We start from the raw sequence: 22,207 nt of genomic DNA on the forward strand, positions 1-22,207 counted from the left end.
CTTGCACCCCAAATCTTAAAATATAAGATATAAATACAAAAATAAAAGAGAACTAAGAGGTAAACCACATGAATGAAAATTGAACAGCAGTAAGAAAAATATATAAATAAATGAGTAAAACGTATCCAGAGACTGGGACCTTCAGGACCATAGCATTATTGTGGTTCTGAAGTTGGTCTTCACTTGTATTTGTACCTGTAGGTCTAGATGGTAAAGATAAGGAGAGGTTCAAAATGATAGGGGTCCCTTTCTATATTAATGTTAGATGTACTCTCTTCCCTTCCTCTCCTCTCCTCTCTTTCCTTCCCCCCTCCATCTCTCTCTCTCTCTCTCTCTCTCTCTCTCTCTCTCTCTCTCTCTCTCTCTCTCTTTCTCTCTCTCTCTCTCTCCCTCCCTCCCTCCCTCCTTCTCTCCCTCCCTCCCACCATCTCTCTCCCAGCTTTATTGACATATATCCATATATCCTCTTTTAAAGGAAATAGGGACTTCTCTTTCTCAAAAAAAAGTTACAGGGAGAATGTATGCAAGACTACCAAAGTGTTAACCTGATGTGACCTGTGTTATCAACCAGGTGGTGGGGATTATCTCAGGAAAACAGGCTGGGGAAGGAAACCTCTAGATGTCAGAGTACCTCTAGACATTTCAGAAGCAGGATGACAGGCCAGCCTATCTTCTGGAATGCGACTTTTCCTGCAGAACACCAGGCAAAAACTCAGGAAGCCCAAACCAGACATCTCTGCCAAAAGACAAAGCAGAAGTGTTTTCAGGGTTGCATATCCTCTCTCAGTCTACTTGTTTACTTACTTTACTTTGCAAACTGTAGATACATCTGTAGGTCTATGAACTGTGTATCTCTGAACACTACAAAAATGTCCTGACTCTATTCCTGAGAGTCACAGAGCCAATCTAGGTTTTAGTATCAAATAGGTGGATTCTGAACTCTCTCAATCCACCACTACTAGTGTGTTGGGCTCAAGTCCGAATGTAGAGAGGGATCAGATTGTTTTCCGGGATCCATGAAATAGCAACAGGTAGTGGGTACCAATGAGCAGACTGCCCAGTTTTTCTTCAGCTGCCTAAGTCTAACTCCAAAGACCCCCTACTGAGCAAGGCCCCCTACCGGGCACGCACCACCTCCCTTGCTCACTGCTGCCTTATACAAACCTCCAGCAACCCGGGAGACTGTGCCATTAGTTTCTCCATGTCACCATGGTTAGAACTAAGCAAAAACCAAAAATAAATTAGGTAAATGTAGTCAGTTCAGGCACAAATTCAGCAGGTGAATTTATTTCAAATTGCTCTTTTGATCCTTCTCATTTAAGATACTCTTTAGAGACATAGAAGAGAACCTTATCACTCTTAAAGAAAAGCAGTATTTGATTTCCATATTTAGTGCATATTTAATCATACAAAAATACTTTACAATCCTTTTTGAAGTTATTATGCATTTATTAGAGGATTATCGATTTCAGTAATGAGAATTTTATTGTTAGTATTGGGTTGACATAAGACAATTTTTTTTCCTGGAGATTTCTCTATTGCTTAATTAAGTCACCTTATTCCTTCTGCCCCACTATACAATGGTTCTTGTTATTCTTTGAATTAATTTGGGCAAAAGCCATCTTCCTGGATCCACAGCCTCCTTTCTGAGTATTTGTTAACACATTATACTATACTAACGTGAATCCACCCACCAGAAATTAGACAATCTCTCCTGGTTTTAATATTTTTCAAAGGCTTACAAAGTGCTAATCACTAAAGCAGTGATCCCCAGCCCTGGTTTTGTGATAGCCTGGGGTATCTCCAATTACCTCCTAGATTCTGAAGAAACAACATTCCAAAAATTTTTCCAAAGAAAATTAATTATAGTTTTATTTAATTTGAAATATAAATATCTTCCATTGGAGGTAGGAAGTGTGTCACAGTGGGATTTGGTAGGCTGGAGCATTGTAACAATAGCCCATTGAAACTCCTCAAAGCTAAAAATCATTATGCTTTCTCAAAAAAAAAAAAAAAAAGAAAGAAATGCTATTCTTATTCCTAGGAACTAACATTCTAACACACACCTTATGACAGGCACAAAAAGGAACTTGGACAAAACCCACTCCAGGACATTTCCTCAAAAAGAATACAAATAAGGTGTGTCACACATTTTCATGAATAAAATAAACACGATAATATCTAATAATACCATTGCACTATTCTATGTGCCTAAATTACAGTTGTACTAAGAAATGAGAAAATCTCTGGAATAGGACCAGGACTGCCTTTTAATTGTCCCTTAGAAAAAGGAAAGAATAAAATCACCTGCAATGGTTTTCTTTCGAGATCATTCACCGTGTTTTTAAAATACAAAATCAAAAACATATTGAGACGCATGGGGAGGCTGAGCAGTAAAACCGAAGCACACTGTCTGCTTTCCTCAGCCGGGCTCAGCAGCTCCAGCAGGCCCACAGTGCCAGCTTGAGACTGGCAAGGCAACTAGCTTTGCATGAGACAAAATCTTCATTTTTCAGTTCCAATCTGACTCCACTGAGAACATCTGTCTCTCTCTCCTCACCTTTGCTTTTTGTTCTGTTTTGTTTTCTGAATTGAGGTCTTTTTTATTTAGGGTTGTTCTTCCTTTATGTGAAATGCCCCTTAAGCAAATGAAAAACAATGACAATTTTATTTTCACACAGAGGTTTCTCTCCCAGGGCCATATTCTGTGAATGAATGGCTTGTAGGACACACCGCTAATAATAAACTCCACCAACTGTGCCAACGCAAGTCTGAGAAAAGCACAGGGAAGCGAAGGCTGGCCAGAGGAGTTCTCCTGTACCTGCCGCACTGACTCGTTCTGAGAAAGCTGTGGAGTCGGCTTGCTTATTTATTTGCTTTCTTGCCAGGAAGGTATTCCTTTTAAAAAGTAAAAATAAATAGCTCCTACAACCCTTCCCTGACTTGAAATCACTATTTCTCCTAGAAAATAAGCTCCATCTGTTAAGATACTAGAGAACTACACTAGACAAAACATACCCATATTTGTTAAAGGTGCAATCCTATACCTGCTAGGCAGGGAACTGGGAGCATTTCCCATGCAGATTTAAATGTCACCATGAAATACTGTCTAAAATCAAACCCATCGAGAGTGATTGCTCATGTCACAAACTTATCTCATCTGACCCCCCCAACACTTGTACCAGAGTGTCACTGTCATTGAATTGTCTGGATTCCAAAGAGCATTCTGACTGAGCTCTCACCCACGCCATGGATTAACTAACACCATTTTTTTTTTAATCTCAGGCTTGTTTTTTCCCCTGTAACATGAAAGTTTTTTAGTCCACCTACCGACCATCGATAAACTGGTATGCAAAGAAGAAAGCAACTTGGTTAATTGTTGTAATAGGGCAAAGTTAGAAATATTATCCACATGACTTATTCCACAAGCTACTTCATTTACTGGATAAAACATAAGCTTCTGCCCATTACTCAAGCCATCCTCACTTCCATTCTTTTTATTCATTCTTCATCCATTTAACAACTCTTTATTGAGCACCTACTACTTTCAAAGCACTTTGCTGGGCACTGAGTTTGCAGCACTGGATAAAACAAAGCAAGTCCTTTTCTCTTGAGCCAAAATTCATTCCATTATTCTGGGGAGAGACAGACATAGACAGATATTGTTTTAGATAATTTCAGGAAATTATAAGAACTCTGAAGAAAGTATAACTGGGTGGAGGGATAGAGACTAATTTGAATAAAATGTTCTAAACACAAAGACAGTGACCTGCTCCTTAACAAATCAGGTTGGTTGTCCAGGGGAAGGCTAGGATATTTGAGCTAATTGTCTGTTGCAAGAGAGACAGCCCCATCCCCCCACCCCCCTACACACAAAACGAATAAAAACGCCCTACAGTGAGAATGAGCTTTTGAATCTAAGGAACAGAATAAAGGCAGGAAGGCTGAAGCATAATGAAGGCAAAATAAAGTAAGCCTGGAAGTTTGAGGGACTTGGAGGTTGGAATGTGTTCTAAAAGCAGTGGGCAGCTATTGGGGGATATTAAATAAGGAAGTGACTTGATCTGATTGACGCCTTCAAACAGCACATTGGGTGTCCAGCTCTATGGGGAACCTAATAAAAAAAAAATCAAACCATGGCTGCTTCAGGATGTATTTTTGAGTGAGTAGAAGAAAATTGATCAAAATAACAGTCATGTTTTTCACTTGAACAGCAGCGTGGATGGTAAACCATTAACTGAGATGGAGATGATTGGGGGCAACACTTCTATTCTGCCTCCTCTGGTACATGAGGTGGGAATTTATTTATTTAACTTTGTCCCTCAGCAGTTCTTGATGCATGAAAAATGGACTTTTATCAGCTTTCCTCATTTTCCTATGTTCTCTTCTCCTATTAAATCATAGTATTCCAGGTTGATGACATGCTTTATTTACTACATTCCCATCAACTTGAAACCCTAGTTTAATATCTAGTTCCTCTAAGGCTTTGCTGATTGAAACTCTCCTCATAATGATTTACCCCTTACTAACATTCATTCTTTCGATTTTTATTATGACTCTTTTATTCTATTTTATACTTAGCTCCTACTGAATTTAGAACAAGTTCCTTGGCCCTCCTCTCTCTTTTTCAGCCCCCAACTGCCCCACCTCTCAGCTGCATCCTTCGAGTATTCCCAATGCTCCACTAGGCTCTGTGTTGCCCAAGCCTGAACTCTGCCCCCCACACAGTTGTTCTCTACTGGCCTTCCCTCTCCATTGCTATACCTGCCATAACCCTACTAATCCTGTAAGACTTGGCTCAAGGGTCTCTTTTCAAGAGATCATTTTTGACCACTCCCCAATCAGAGGTAATTTCTCCCTCCCCATCCCCTAGGAAGCAGTGGAGTATAATGGTTGACATCTCTATCTCTAGGGTCAAATACTCAATTCCCAGGCCCACCTTATAACTTATTAATAGCTATAATTCTCTGCTACTTCACCTGGAAAGTTGGAGTTGAGGGTGGGGGGGTGGGAAGGGTAGGAGTACCTATAACTGATAAAATTGTTGTTAGGATCAAGTTCGTCAACACACTTAAAATATATCATATAGCACCTGACACATAATAAGGACTCTTCAGGGTTAGATATTTTTGTTATTTTCATTTCAGTGTTCCTTTGCTATCTTGTACAAATAGTGGTGTGCTTTGCATTGTGAGTGTCTTTAACCCATCAGATTAAAAGTTCTCTGAGGATGTAATGGTGCCTTCTTCATCTTTTTATTCAGAAGATATTTTATGAATACTCATTGATGAGTAAATGCTGAACATAAAATAATTTTAAAGATTTTCATTTCTTTTGCTCTAACACATCGATTCTTTTTAAAGTACAAATAATATCTTTTCATTTCTTATTTTTAAATTTCATATTGCACTGTATGTGTACATACACTGTGTGTAGATGTATATGTATATACACACTAGTGCATATATGCACTATATACATTGGGGACATAGAGCATTCAGTCTATATTTTTAATTTTTTAAAAAGCTTTCTGAATTAAGAAACTATTGAAGAATCAATACATGCAATATATATATATATATATATATATATATATATATATACACACACACACACATATATATATATCATACTAAATTCATCAGTTATTCTGCTTTTAAAAAGGAAAACTCTCTCTTCATTTATCCTAACCATAAGGAATTACCACAACATGGCATCATTCCAGCTCACAAAAGTCTTCAGGCTTCTGAAGACCCAGAGTTAGGCAGGAGGTTCTTGTTAGTGACATGTGCTCTTTCATCAACATCTATAATAATAAAAGCATAATATGCTAATTAGACCAGATGTCCTTCCGGACAACCTTCCAGACTAAGCCTGGGCTGCGAGGAAAGCCTGGGTCCCGGGTGCCAGAGGGAAGCCGGTGCCAGCAGCCGGGGGAAGGAAGGCCTCCTCTTGCACGAATTTCGTGCATCGGGCCTCTGGTCAATTAATATTAGACAAAGCATGGGTGCAGCACACTATGCTGGGTGTTTTGCACACTTTTTCTAAATGTGAGGACACTTTCTCTGCTTTCAGACATGTCAAGACTGTGCTCATGGTCATAAGTAATAAAAAAAATACATGTCTCTAAGGTTTCTGAATAGTATTGTATCTCATCTCACAAAAGAAAGAAAATCTTCAGTGAGCAAGTAGATTGTGACTTTTTTTGAGATATGATAGGGACAGAGTCTGGTGGAGTGTGAATTTGAAACAAAATCAAGGGTTGATTTTAGCCTACCTTTTTTTAAAACTAAGTATACCATGCTAAAATAAGGATAAAAACCAGATTAAAAGATAAACTTAGAGTCTCTACATCTTTTTCCACAAAGTATCACTTAAGCTGGAAAGGATTTCCTATAGTTCCTAGTAAACATAATTTTATTGTATTCTTTGTTCCTAGATTATCCCATATCCAACTAATTATAGATGTACATTACACAACTCCGCCTAAAGACTATCATTTTTGCCTAGTGATCAGTTAGTATTAAAACTCCAACATAATTATGCCTTAATATAATCCATTATAGTCTTCCCTTGTTTGTTTGCTTTTTTTCACCTTTCTGTCCTTCATTTCTTCCCTCCTTTTTTTCCTTTCTTCTCCCAACTATTCCAGCATTTGTGAATAATTTGGTCAACCCTTCTAGATGACAGTCTGCATCTTCAGTCACTACTCAGCAGCTATATTCTGTTCCACAGATTGAGTTATTTAACTGCACAAGTTCTTGTCTTCAGTGCACACTCTTCTTTTCTTGGTTGAGTTATAACACATACTTTTCTCATCAACCTCTAAAAAAAAGTAACAAGGACTCCATTCTTACACATAAACTCAAGAATTCAGGATAATTTCTCATGTAGCATCCATTTAAACTCTATATTTCCATGTCACACTCTAACTGCCTATGGCATGGCCTAGATTCTGATAAAAACTTGTCCAATTCTATCTGTAAAATTAATCTCTCTTGATGTCTGATTGACAAACTACTGAAAACACACTCAAACTGAAACAAGTGGGTAATAAAACCACCGAGAAAACCAATTTCTGCTCCACTTCTTAACTTCTACATACTTCTTTCTATCTTCAGTGACCTCACATCTAATAGAAACTCCATGGGCTACACATTTGTTTAAATTCACAAAGTTTTGGCTTATGTTTTCTGCCACATATTATTTCTCTGCTTGGCTACTAATAGTTATTTTTCTATTACTTTTCAAACTAAGTGGCAAAATTCATAATCTCAAATATACAACTGTCAGCTCTATAGGAAAGTAAAGTACCCCTCCTAATTTTGCATCCTGAATTTAATCCTTAAAATAGTAGTTAAGAACATATCCACTCTTTCCCTCCTGTTTCATTTTGTGGTGTGTTTTGTTTTTTTTGTTTTTTTGTTGTTTTTTTTTTATCTCCCAGCTCAATAAAACAACATATGTTAAAATCAAAGACATTTCTTTTAACTCATCAAAATTGGTCTTTGCCACTATATTTGTTTGCCAACTGAAAAAGTGGAACTTGGAGAGTAATGAATGAGAGATGTCTCTGGAAGGAGAGAATATTTGATATAGTAATCCTATCAAATAAAGAGGGAATATGCAAATTGACCATCACACCATCACAAAGATGGCGGCACCCATAGCCACAAGATGGCAGCACCCAGTACCCTCAGCCCTGCCAGAGTCCCCCAGTTCTTTCAGCCCCATCGGGGGAGTGGCAGGCGTGCAGTGCAGCTGGACCCGCCCTCACTCCCAGTCACCTAGGGCCAGCCCGAGGCACAGGCAAGCCTCAGATGTCAGCTGCCCAACTGCCCAGGGCCGCCCAAGGCTCAGGTAACCAGGGCTGGCCAAGGCTTGCGCTGCCAGCAGTGGCAGCAGCAGAGGTGTGATGGGTGCATTGCCTTCCCCTGATTGCCAGGTCGCCTCCCACCCCTGAAGGCTCCCAGACTGTGAGAGGGGGCAAGCCAGGGTGAGGGACCCCCCATCCAGTACATGAATTTTCATGCACCGGGCCTCAGTATTGTAATAATAGAGCACTTTCCCCCCATGCTTCAAAACTGACACCGAATTTGGAAAATGAAGTGGGAATTTAAGTTGAAAGTAAGAAAGTTCAACTACTTTAATTCTGAAGTAGTAAGTTCTCACAAGGGTGGGATTTGGTTGGTTTTATTTACCCCTGAATCCCCATGTCTAGAACAGTGCCTGCCACATAGTAGGGATTAGTTCAATAAATAAATTTTAAATAGATAAGCTACTTTACACACAAAAAAAATGTTGCAACTTGTTTACTAGCTGTCAAAAGCAGGTTCCTTCATGCATAAAATAGCATTAAACTGTGTAACTTGCCCCAACTTCCTCCTTTTGCAGAAAACCAACAAAAGAACTGTAACTTTTTACCTAAGGATCAAAGGTGTCAACCTATTAGCTCATGCTACTTTAAAGCCTTGGATAATGGTCTTTGGTTATTTTTAGATAATTTCTTTTGTTTCAAGCTTGAAAAGAAGTATTAACAAAGATCACAAAATAAATCACTTATTCAGAGCAGGAAAATGCATATTAAGAAGTTCAAAATACAGAATATAGAGGCTGTGAGCTAACCTTCCCAGAATACAAGTCAGATCTAGCTTTAGATACTGCAGTGCTATATTGGTCCCATGTGGGACCCATCAACATAAAAGGAATGGGGAGAACTTGGAGAGTTGAAAGTCTGAAAAGGAAAGGGAAAATAATTAAAAATTATAGAGTAACCCATGCATTCTCAATACCTAAAACAATAAGTCAAGAGGTAGAAAAGTTGTAACAATGGTTAACTATAGATGGTGCAATTATGGGTAAGTTTATTCTCACCCATAATTTTCTGTATTTCCAAATAGTCTACAATAAGTATGTAAGACTATTGCAGTCAGAAAAAAATTAATGCATGCACTTTTTAAAACAAGAAAAAAGCCAATGACAAAAACCATGTGATACATGATGAAAACTTAAAGCAGTGGTCGGCAAACTCATTAGTCAACAGAGCGGCAAATTGCGGATTAAGATTATGAAGTCAAAGAAGAGAGGGCTCATTGGTGTCTTAACAGTCTCCTCAGTGTTTAAAACAACCACTAACCTAAACCTGTTGCAAAACACATGGGATGGGCTAATTTCATACATACGTATGTACACACACACACACACACACACACACACGTATATGTATGCATAGAAACCCACTGTCACAACATACATGTACACACACATAAACATACTTACAGGGAGTAAGGTTCTTAGAGAAAGGGCAAGGGCATACACACTCTGTGGAAAAAGTGCCCAGATAATTAGGGTATTGTTTAAGGCAGCAACTCACCCAGTGATGGGATGTGAAGAACATGAACAAAGGAAAAGGATGTGCCTTTCCAAAGGGACACTGAAGAATCTCAGGAAAAGGTATGTCTATTAAAAGGAGACATGTTTACAATAAGGTTTAAATAGAATGCTCATTGTACCACAGTCAAGGTATACCCAGGGAAGTGTCCAATATGTAAAAACACCATCTACAGTAGAAAAATGCCTGAGAATCCCTAGCCACCCATCTTCAAGGTGAAGGGTTCTGAATAGGCCAAGATGACATAGGCACAAGCAGGACTGGGGCAGGGTGATCAGGAATTAGTGGTCTAATTGGAAAAAAAAAAAAAGAATGGACCCAAAATTAAACTCTGTTTGTTCCACAAAGCTGACCAAAACGTTCCTGCTCTCTATATATCTTGATCCGAAATTATTTGGGGGAATACAAACCAAACCCCATTGACCCATTCTGTGGTTGAGGAGTGGTATTATCTTTAATAAACTTCCATCGAACTGCCATTTGCATCCAGTTTTTCTCTTTCCACTTGTCAACATTATCGACATAATTAAAGGTGGCCTCCCTCAAGTATCCTAATTGCATTATATAGAAGAATATTAAGAAAACATGCTTTTACTTACAGGAATTGCTCTCCTAAATGAAATGTCAGGAATGTTAACAGGTGCCATCGTTAATCAGGGGAGATTCTTGGAGGACAAGTATCCAGGCTCTTAGAATTGCATTGTGGAGGTTGCTGTCTCCCACATATTCTAGGATTAGAATAGTTTGGGTCAATTCAAACTTTCACGCTGTGTCTGGACCACGCAGATAGAAAACACAACTGAACCTAAACCTTCCGTTCAGGATAGGAGTCCCTACCAAGCGCTCCGATTTCCTCAGGCAGTGCTACAACTGACAAACACAGTCAAAGGAGGCGGTACACATGCAATTCAACTGGCGCCGTTCTTCAAGGAGGAACGGTGAGGGTTTACCCAGCATCCACTGTGTGCCGATGAGTGTACTGGGGTCCTGTCTAGCTGCTTTCACTGAAGTTAAACTTAGGGAAATGCAAAGGTCCTGGAAGTGCCCCAGCAGTGGTAGCCAGAGAGACATCTAGAATAAGTCCAGAAATGAGTGCAGTGCAAACTCAAAGAAGATGCAGGCTGCATAGGACAAGTGGATGGAGAGGACTGAAAGCTGTTTTGTTATGGAAGGCCTGGTGCCACCACCTTCATCAGAGCAGATGCTGATGGAGTTCCAAAGCTGAATCATTCTCCTCTGGGTGATTGACTCACCACCTCTGGCTCTTATGCATCTCACTGGCTCATATTCTCTCCTCTCTCTCTCTCTCTCTCTCTCTCTCTCTCTCTCTCTCTCAACTTTGCCCTAGGAGGACAGAAAGGGTGCCCAGAATTGGTAAGAGGTGACAGAGATCAAAGGGCAGCATCGCAGAGCCTGTTCCAAGGTGTTAGCCCTAGGACTGTACTGTTACTCTCACTTCCGCCCACAACCCCTTTATTCTCTGGTGAGTATTGAACTTTGACCAGAAAGCTTTCCCATTCCCATGCCCTTCTCTCCACTCCGTCTCCCTTTCCCTATCCCCTCTCACCAGGAGCGCGCACACACACACACACACACACACACTCACTCACTCACTCACACACACACACCCTATACTCATGCCCATCCCTGCCCCTTCAAACTGCATCAAGTACTCAAACAGAGAAAAGAACCCATGCAGACCTCACAGAGGCCGTATGCATGCGCCCCGAGTCAGAATTCGACTTGGTTTAGAGGCAGTTTCAATGTATTAGTTTCACAGTCACTAATCAATACCACACGAGAATCGATTTCAAATACCTTTCCTTTACATGGAGCTTTAACAGCCCAAATGTAGGGCAGATACTCATAACCAGAGGGGATCCTCCCTGCATCACTTTTGTGTGAACACAGCCTGCTGGCCAGAGATGATTAAAGGAAGTCTTGCTACCAGTTCCTTTGTCGCATGTCAAACCACGCAGAAGCATTTGGGTGTCAGCAGCGATGCACCCTGCGGGGAGGCCCCATCAGGCCCGGAGAGCCCGTCTGTAAAAGTCAGCGTTGCCACGAGTGTTCCCTTCCTGCCCCCTAACGCCACACCGCACACCGCGCGGCGTGGGGCCCCCTCACATCCGCTGGGGAGCGGGCCCTTCTGGTGGGTCCTGAGCCTGAGCGCCGGGAGGGCACGGCCTCAAAGGTGGGAGTTCCCAGGTTCTTTCTGCCGCAGCGGCCAGGCAGCCCATCCTCCTGCTTCCCCCTGAACATCAAGCATCACCTTATCGTTTCCTCACCGAGATTAACTCCTGCTTCCTGGAGAGTATTTCTGAGGTAGAGAGCAGAGGTGGTGAAAAAGGGGGGAGCTGAAAAGTCCAATCTGTCAAGCTCCATTTTAGAAGAAAGGCACACTGCAAAGTGGACGCATTTACCATGAGCCATTTCCTGCGCTCGGGAGGGAAGAAAGCGCGCGAGGGCCCGCGTGCAGGAGGAGACCCGCGCTGGTGTTATCTCTGACCTGCAGCTTAGCCCCAGTGTCTCAGCTGCCAAAAAGCTCCCATTCAGCCTTGTGCTGAGTTCATCAATGCTCCACGTGGCAGGATCCTAACAGGAAAAAGCAGGGCAGACCGGCTCTCCGTGCAACCGCCTGGGGACCCCATGACAACTCAAATCCCCTCGCAGACCGTCCCTATCAACCTTGGGCAGGTCAGAGCGCGCAACCCCTTCAGAACCACAGGCGCGGGCCCACACCCTTTCCCCTTGTCAACATCGTCACTTTAAACAGAACATGGGGCCTTATCACGAAACCTGAAGTAAGTATGACAATTAAGATGGATTGCAAAGCCTGCTTGTGCTTCACAATTAACAATCACTTGGCAGCGGGCTAGGCGCAACTGTTGGGGGGTATGGCAAGAACTTTATCCCTGCTTAGTGCTGCATTAGCATATTTAGTAGGCTGCAAGACATAATTCCTAAGATAGGAACATATTTTTGTCTTTTTTAAAAATCTGCAATTAAACCATCATATGGAGAAACTCTGCAGCAGGCAATCGACGGGTGGGCACTGAGATGGAGGTGGGGAAAGGAGGGCGAAGGAAAGAAAGTTCCCCAAGCACAGATCCCAACCTGAACAGGCACAGCCTCCAGAGGCCCGGGTTAGCTAGGAGATGTGGCTCCTTCCTGTCTGTGCCAGAACTGGGGGGTGTGGGGGGGACTGGTGCTGCCCCACCGCTGTGGCATCAGGTGACTGCTCTGTAACAGCATAGCTGTGTGCTTCAAACCCAAATGTGAAAAACTAAATAAAAAATCAAACCTTGAGATGACCCCAGTGGTTCCTTAGCAAACTATGCTTTTTTCACAGAAAGCACTTTTTGATTCTCAACCTCTGAGTAATAAAAGATGCTGATAAAAATCACAAAGACACTTTATTCAACAACCACGAGGCCTCTTCCTCAAACTTTCCATTATTTTCCCTTACTTGCAGGGACCATATGTCACAGTGATGAAAAAGGATCAGGGAGTGCTGAGACTGGACCAAATGTTACCAAAAGCCCACCCTGACCACCGCCCCAAACCTCTGCTGTGTGTTTATTGTACATGCTCAGCCCTAAGGTCCAAGCGTGCCTCGGTGGGGGCTGAGGAGGAAAAGAAACACAGCCAGATCTTTCTGAGATAGCCAGGACTTTGTGTTTCTTGACATCTGAGTTGCAAGAAGGCAGGATATCCTGCCAAGTATATTACAGCTGTGAGACCCACCTTGTGACTTCAGACACCGCTAGGAAGCTGAGGAACACAGAAGATGCGGTGTGTCATCTGGGAAAGAAACCTCACCCACCCTTTACCTCTTTTCTAAAAGAAAACACACACACACACACACACACACACACACACACGTGCATGCACACCCACCACCAGTTTAGGTGAGCAGCAATCCAATTGCATCAATGAAAGCATGTGAAAGCAACAAATGCAATTTAGCCCACAAAGTCTCTCTTTACAAAACCCGAAGAGTAGCAGATTAAAGCACCTGGCAGTCCTGGCATGCCAAAAGAAAAGCTAAGCTGTGACAAAACAAAACAGGTGTACAGGTATAAAACTTTTGCTTTCCAATAATGCCCTCTCTTCGCTGGAATGCTTTGACAGGTGCAGAAGTTCAAGTTACAGTGGGGAAGTGGCAAATAAATACACAGCATTAGCGTCTGACGTGCTTGCTGAGCACTGGGGATGTTAATAACTGGCAAGGTACACTAATCTCTGATTGCAACATTTGGTTTACCTTAATCTGGAGGGACAGCTGTATTAAAGAGGGAATTATACTAATCAGTTCAAGGCCCTTGCATATAAAACTTCCCATTAGGCTTAAAGTACACCAGCTTATGCTCATTCTCTAGGAGCCTTACATCTGGTTCTGAATAAGGCTGCCTCTCATTTGCAAGGTACAAACTGAAAACAAGGGGGAGTGGGGCTGACAGTTGCCGGAGGATGGGTGATAGAAGAGCAAGCTACTAATTCTTTGAAATTTATAACGGCACAAAACTAGCTTCTAGGCATCTTAATACTAAAAGGGGGGGGAGGCATGTATTATCAACCCCAGGCCAATTTTCCTGTTACCGGAGGTGACCAACATAAAATAAAATTGATGATGTCAGTCAAAAACAGCTAAGCACAAAGCTTGGCTTTGTTATCTTAAGTCAGAAGGTATGATAGGCCGTGCCATATGGCTCTAATCCGCCTCTATCTCCCATCACCTAACAGGAAACCTTCATGTAGCATGACCTTATTTGGCTGGTTCCAGGTTAGGGCTGCCCAAAGGGGATTTTTCTGTTTCTGCTATATCCAAAGGTTTATGTTGATTTTTTTCTGAGCCCTGCAAACTATAATTCCAACTGATTACTCTGCACTCTTTTGCTTGACTGAGCCTTTACAATCAGACATCCCCGTTAACAATAAGCTCCTAATGAATCAAACATCTATGGCATTAGTTTCACCTAGCTGCCTCTTTCCCATGCACTGTGCTGCTTTGTCAGACCTGGTTTGATGAGAAAAGCTAGTGACACTTGCTGCACCTATTGATAAACAATTCAGTAATGAGGGGCATAACAAAAATTACCTAAAACAACCTGATTAAAAATGACAAGCAAGGCTTACTCCATTGCTCTCTAGGGAAGGTACCTCTGATTCTGCGCAGGGAAAATAATGGAGTAAAATAAAATTTCCTCCTTTCCCAAGGAGGCCCCTTCTGAGTGTGTTTATGAAAAGATGACATTCTTCAGGGCTGTTTTGTTTTCGATTATGTGACTATCAATAACATTAAGGACTCATAGAATTCAGATGCTTGCCTTTCAACTTTCTGAGACAATCTCCCTGCTTTTGCTACTTAAACTTTCTGAGAAACCAAACTCAAATGAAGATTTCCACTTCGTTTCTTAAATGGGACTATAGACATTGAGAAACTCAATAGTACAAGCACTCATAACTAGGGAAGCATCGTGTGGGCACAAAGAGAGAAATTCAAAGATTAAAAAAAAATTAAGCAAAGTTGGAAAAAAACTTCATGGACAGAATCAGCTCCCTGAAATGAATAACGTAGCCTTACCAGGGACATTGAAGCTCCTTTTATTGGGGTCACCCGGAGGACCTTTGCCACTTCGAAACACGCTGATGCCCAGGGGAGGCTGGGCCCTGGTGAAAGCTGGATTCAAAGGCAGAAACGTGTGGGTTTTGCAATTGTGTGGCAGCATGTTGGGAGGGCTTCCATCAGCGCACAGATGCACTTGAAAATCAAATATGGACATGGCGAATGTTTTTTGGAGATGGAAAATGAGTGCTGATGACATGTTTATACTTTGCAGATGGATCTAGTACAGAACCATTTTTTGTAAAGAAACAATATCCACCATTTGCTAAAAAAAAAAAAAAAATTTTTTTTGAGCAGCTACAAAATGGTGGCACAAAAAGTGAATATTCCCATCACACACACTCCACCTGTTCCTTGGTCTTACAACTGTCTCCCATCCTGACAGGAACCATTGACTGTTGTAGTCTTAGTTTTTCTCAAATGTTATCCAAGAGAGTATGAAAAAAGAAACACAATACACAAAGGCAGTTGGAAGAGCAAAATGGTTTTAAGTTAATTTGCTACATATGAAAAATTGGAAATGGCAAATGTTATTAAGTAACAAATGCTGGATTTAATTCTGAAAAAGTGCATTTTCTTATTGGCATAGTTTCTCCTTAAATTTGATATCAAATCAATTTTTGAATGTTTTCTCTCTAGAGTCCAGAATGTCTCCTTTAATCTTCCTTTTGGCCCACTTTACATCTACTATATTAGGTATTTGAGTCTCTGGAAATTACTTTAGCATGGTATTAATACTATATGTTGCCTTATTATGGATACAGTATAACGATAAGTGGTTTATAATTATAAAGGAACAATATAGATAGGGTATGTAGTATGTATTTATAAGAAGGTAATCTAAAGCATTTAACTGCCAAATAACATTATTGATAACAGTGTAAACTTTGCTCAATAGAAAATATCAGGATAAATCAAATCTTAATTTATTGTCATCATCAATAATATTAACTTGCCATTTCAGGTGTGAAATATTAATAAAAGTGACCCACTTCAAAAATGTAGAGATTGCAAGACAATAAATAAGCTGCGAATGTAAAATATAAAAATTAATAATTTAATAACTTAAAATAAATTTCTAACACATTTTCACATTTGATGAATGGGTGTTTTTTAAGTGTTCCAAATAATATAAGACATATTAAAATTCATTTTTTCTTAGTTTTGGTCAGACAAATTAACTTTTGCTGATCTGCATTCTTAACCTACTAGTCAATCATATTTTTATTCAAAGAATTAGTCTGAGGTTAAGAATTAGAAATAGAATGTGAATCCCCAAAATGGTCAAACAGCCTGGGACTGGGTAACAAAATCCTGAGAATCTACATACATCGACATGTTCTTTCGACCCTGTAGTTTCTGGCAGTCTACCAAACGTAAATCTACAGTTCCACATTCTATGATTCTAACACCTTGTTATCATCCTGAAACTCACAAAAGCCTGTGCACACTTTTCTAAATAAAGCAAGTGTTCATTTTTTATTGCTGGATTCTTGACACATGAGAATAAGGCTGAATCATTTTATAAATTCTCAATTGTTTTGTACCTACCCATCCATAAGCAAAAGTTTTAGGCAAACAATGTATTCTTAGAGTTCTGCAGAAAATGTCAGTACCGTACCTAAATGAAGCTTGTTAAAATTTGAAATAGTCAAGAAAAAGAAAGCATATCCTTCCAATTATAGAACTTATGTAGTTACTAGAGGCCTGATGCACGAAATTTGTGCAAGGGCTTGGCCCTTGCAGGCGCAGCGGCTTGCCTCAGCCCTCGTAGCCCCGATTTTGTCCAGAAGAACATCCTGAAGGTCATTCGGCTGTCCAGTCTAATTAGCATAGTATACTTTTATTATTATAGATGTTTTTAATCATCATTCAACAAATACATAGAACATAGAGCTGGGTAAAAATTAGAGATCATTTGTTTCAATTCCTTTATTTAAAATATTAGGGAAAGGGTTCCGAGAAGTAATAGGACTATTCAAGTTCATGTATCTACAGTGTGTGGGGAAATAATGTTTTCTGAGGCCTGCTTTATTCTACCAGAGCATTGTTTGCAAATTGTGTAATATTTAGTCATAGTGGACCAATTTTATGTATTAGTCACTTATTCTCTAAGTACTATACTAAATATCATATTACATAATAATGGAATATTTACAGAATGTTATACTTAGAGAATAAGTAAATAATAAAATAACCATTAATAATATAGATTCTACCAGTGCCTAAATTGTTGCCTGGATATAAAGTCAAAACCTCTTTAAGAACACTAGACTATTAGTCAAAGAGCTGATTATGTGATAAGACAATCAGGTCCCTGGTGACAAGCAAAAGTTATGGAAGGGTGCTGTTAACCACAGAACAACTCAAATGTAGCAACCCCGTATGCTGCTCAGCCTCTGCCTAACTCTCTAGCAGAGAGCTCCAAGGACAAAACACTCACCCAGTATCCTGGCCATGCCACTTACCATGCACACTAGAGGCCTGATGCACAAAATGCAAAGGCCTTGGCCCTGGCCCCGCCCACCGCCACCGTGGTTGGGGGCCTCTGCCACCTCTGCCTGGGCTCCCACCTGCTGCAGCTTTATCCAAAAGGAAGGACATCTGGAAGGACATCCGGTCTAATTAGCATATTATGCTTTTATTATTATAGATAAGGAAGAACAGGAGACCTTTTCTACATCAGAGTCAATATTGACTTGCAAGATAGTCAAAAGGTTGGCTTTTCAAAGCTTCCACTTCATGATAATCCACTAACTTCTTGATATGCTTCTAAATGGGGAGAACAGCCAATATTCCTGAGTAAAGTCACTCTTACTTAACAGAATTGAAGCAACTTTCCTGAGCTCAAGGTTTAAAGGTAAGAAAGCATGGCTCTCTCACAAGATTGTTGGGCTACATCCCAAAGGGCTCATTGGTCTCTGAATACTAAATGGTGGGGATCCATGGCTGTACCCTCTGTCTCTAACTTCTGGTAGTAGTGCCAACTCTGCCAACAATTAAAGGTGATATACGTGTAAGAAGAAACTGTTTCTCTCTGTTATGAAAAGGTTTGGATTCCTCAGACTCTGTCTTTCAAGACCCCAAGAATCAGAGTTCTGATTCAAATAGAATTTGGCATTAGTATAAAGGAAGGACTGCTTCCATCAGTGAAAGTTAAATGTCACAAATATCTGCCTAATGACAATAATGAATACTTGTTAGGTAACATATACATCTTTATAAATTAAGAATAGAGGCCCAGTGCATGAAACTCATGCACGGGGGTGGGGGGTGTCCCTCAGCCCAGCCTTCACCCTCCCCAATCCAGGACTCCTCGCTCCCAACTGCTCACCTGCCTAGCTGCCTGATTGCCCCTAACTGCTTCTGCCTGCCAGCCTAATCACCCCCTAATCACTCCCCTGCCAGCCTGATCGATGCCTAACTGCTCCCCTGCTGGCCCGATTGCCCCTAACTTCCCTCCCTTGCCAGCCTGATTGCCCCTAACTGCCCTCCCCTGCTGGCCTGGTTGCCCCTAACTACCTTCCCCTGCAGGCCTGTTCCCCCTGCAACTGCCCTCCCCCTGCAGGCCTGGTTGCCCCCATCTGCCCTCCCCTACAGGCCTGGTTGCCCCCAACTGCCCTCCCCTGCAGGCCTGGTTCCCCTGTACTGCCCTCCTCTGCAGGCCTGGTCCCCCACAACTGCCCTCCCCTGCTGGCCTGATTGCCCACAACTGCCCTCCCCTACAGGCCATCTTGTGGCAGCCATCTTTGACCACATGGGGGCAGCCATCTTGTGTGTTGGCATGACGGTCAATTTGCATATTACCTCTTTATTAGATAAGATAGTTATCCAACACCTCTAAGTTGGTTGAGTGTCATTACCCAAAGAACAGTTTATCTGTAAACAGATTGGATAGCTGATGTGGCTTTAGGCATTTTGAGAGAAGATGCCCTGGACTTTCCTAAAATTGGTCTAGGAAATATTCTGGATGGATTCTGTTCCCACTGTTAGCATTAGTTATGTAAACACGTATGTGAATCTAATATGTCTAATTGGATCAGTTGTGTAGTCTATGTTTATTTATATATTAGCTGCTGAGATTCATATATCCTAATTCTAATTAGGATTCAGACATAGTAACTGGTTTATCACTAAACAGAAAATAATTAATAATTACTTTTTAAGTTATCCATTGAAATTCAGCCAGTCAAAATAACTTAATCTGTAGACAAGGAGAAGTTTGGTTCTCATGCACACACAAAAAAAAACCTTTTAAAAAGTTTCCCTTAGACATTTATACACATTTTGAGGTTCCTTTAGTTTGTATTGAATCTGAAAGTGTTCCCATCCAACATGTTGAATGACAAAACATTAGATTCCCACTTATAGTTTTGCAATCCAATACACAAAGCTTACTTTTGCTGGTAACTCAGCTCCCATTGCTGACCATGGAAAGATCGCGTTACATCTAATGTTGTTATTTTTCATTGGTGTGGCTAATCCTGCCAGGGGTGGTGGCCCTCGGACTCTGGTAGTTTCTACTTTCACTCTGGAGGGACTACCAGTTATTATAGTTGCGACAAGAAAGCACCAGTAAATAGTAAAGCACACAAAGAAATTGCATATGTTCATCCTTTTTGTTGTTTAAAACTAACAACCTCATGAAGGTTTTAGAAACTGTCACATAGGTGGACTCCTAACTGCATGGAAAGTTACAAATTGGGGGTTCAATAAGAAGTGGTTCTTATTGAAAAGGAGAGTTCAGGTGAGGTGAATGGGCATGAAGGACTTGGTAACCAATGTGACTCAGTTTTAGTGGTAGGTACAGCAGCAGAACTCTCTTCTGATAATAAGAAAAGTAAACCTTGATGGAAACAAAGGATACAAAATCTCTAAACCTAGAGCAAGAGAGAACTGTGGTGCTGGGAGCATCAGGAATATCTTGGCTGGGGTGCCCCCAGAAGCAGAGCCTAAGACAAGGACTGGGATGCCTATTGGTTATCACTAGAAATAGGTGTGAGAGAATGGAGAACATGAGGAAGGATTTGGGGCAAATCCAAAGAATGTGCCATTAGGGTTCAGATCCCTGCTGTGGAAGATGGCCCCTCTGAGAAGCAGGCCAGGTGCCTCTCAGGAGGCCTGTCCAAAGGACCCGCAGCTGGAACACTTGTCCACAGGCTCCTGCCTCCCATTAGTTGAGGGCTGCCCCTGAGGGTGTGAACTCCCCCCACATTTCCACAATTAGCTTAAGAAAGCATACTGAGCAGGCTTCTGCCATTCTGGAAAAGGCTCTGAGGCAGAAATTAGGGAGATTTGGAAAATGTTCTGGAGGCCTGGGCCTGGAGGAACTGTCCACTCACTGAAGCTGTGGCTGAAAGTAGCTGGGGGCTCAGGGTATGGGAAACAGGCCTTTCAAATGCTTGTGCTACAAATAGTCCTCACTGACAGCATCTGCCAACAAGCATCCAGATGGTGAAAATTGTTAAGGACTGAGTGTTTGTGTCTCCCCAAAACTCACATGCTGAAATCCCAACACCAAATGTGATGGTATTAGGAGGTATGCCTTTGGGAGAGGATTAGGTCACTAGGGTGGAAGCCCTCATGAATGAGATCCATGCCCTTCCATGGAGCTAAAGGGACAAGTGCCCTGCTCTCCACCAGGTGGGCAAACCTGGCAGGGGCTGCACCAGAATCTGGCCATGCTGGCACCCTGATCCCAGACTTCCGTCCTGAAACTATGAGAATTTCCTCTTGTTTATAAACCACACCGTTTGTGGTACTTGGTTATAGCAGCCTGAACTGATGCTGGCCCCAAAGATAAATCTGATGTTCTGTAAGTTTTAGTTTAGCTTCTTTCATGGCAATTAGATTATTGTAAACAAACTTAAATGAAATAAAATAGAAATGTGGGGAATAGACTCCTTCCTTCCCAGAAGCCCCTACCAGGATCAGAATTATAAGGATTTCAAACTCAGCTCCCTATGTAGTCAAAATATTGCCATGAAAGGACAGATGTGGCTTCCCCAAGATAATATATTCTCATTGCATCATTCATTTCTCTACCCCTGTAACCACCAAACACTTCAGTCAGAGCTTGATCAGTATGGAGAAGCCAGATCCCTCTGAAGGCTCCATTATATTAGTCAGGCAGAAATTATGATACTGGAAATGACAAGTCACAGCTTGCCCCGGGAACCTTATGGGGGAAATTAAGCTCAGCATTAATGAGTTAAAAAGCCTTTGGTTTCTATTTGAAGCAGCAAGCTGGTTGGCCTATCTAATCTGACAGTGAAAGGTAAAGTGACTTACAAATGACTATTCATAATTTATAAATAACTAAATGATCCAGTCAATGCATGGTTGCAATATCTACCCAACCAGAGTACCACCTAGGGTTGCCAGATAAAATGCAAACATTGCACAGACATACTTATACTAAAAAAATTATTCATTATTTATCAGAAATTCAAATTTGACTAGGAATTCTTCCTTTTTAATGGCTAAACCTGGCAACTCTAGTGCCACCTCCAAACAGGTACAAAGAAAGAGCAGCTTATTAAAACAAGCCAGTAATAAATGTTCTGGAATATTGTGCTAAAAGTTCTAGGACTTTTAAGTAGCAACAATATTTCAATAAATTAACGTGTGAATTAACTAATGATTTACATATTGTTTCCTTGGGCACATTTCTAAAAACTTTTCAAAGCACTTGAAAAATTTATTTTGTCACAACATGGCAATTTGTGTATTGAGAAAACACTGTGATAGTAAACAGGGAAACTCATTTCAAATAATTTCAAATGAGCTTGCAAAAGACTCCCATGTACTTGTTAAGAGTCAAATACACATGCTTTCAAATGTTTTCATTTGATTCACTTAAATAATCTCTTATAAATAAAATTTAAATCAACTTCTAAATCCCAGCACAGTTCTGCAGAATTCCCCTCTGAGGAGAAACATCGGACAACCACACGCAGAGCCACTCGGTTTTAGTTGCAAGAGTCTTGTTCCAGCTCACCTTCCAAAACAACTCAGTCAAGTAGAAATCTGACAATCCCCACTTAGAATGGCAAATAACCCCTGCCTTTTCATTCATTCACTCATTACCCCTCTAAAAAGAGAATGTGCAGTTACCAGAATTTTAGACCATTAGTGCTCCAAGAGTGTTTTAAATGCAAACCTATAAGGGGAAAGTAAAAACAAAT

Source organism: Plecotus auritus, assembly GCF_963455305.1.
Source record: "Plecotus auritus genome assembly, chromosome: 5".
Classification (NCBI taxonomy): Eukaryota; Metazoa; Chordata; class Mammalia; order Chiroptera; family Vespertilionidae; genus Plecotus; species Plecotus auritus.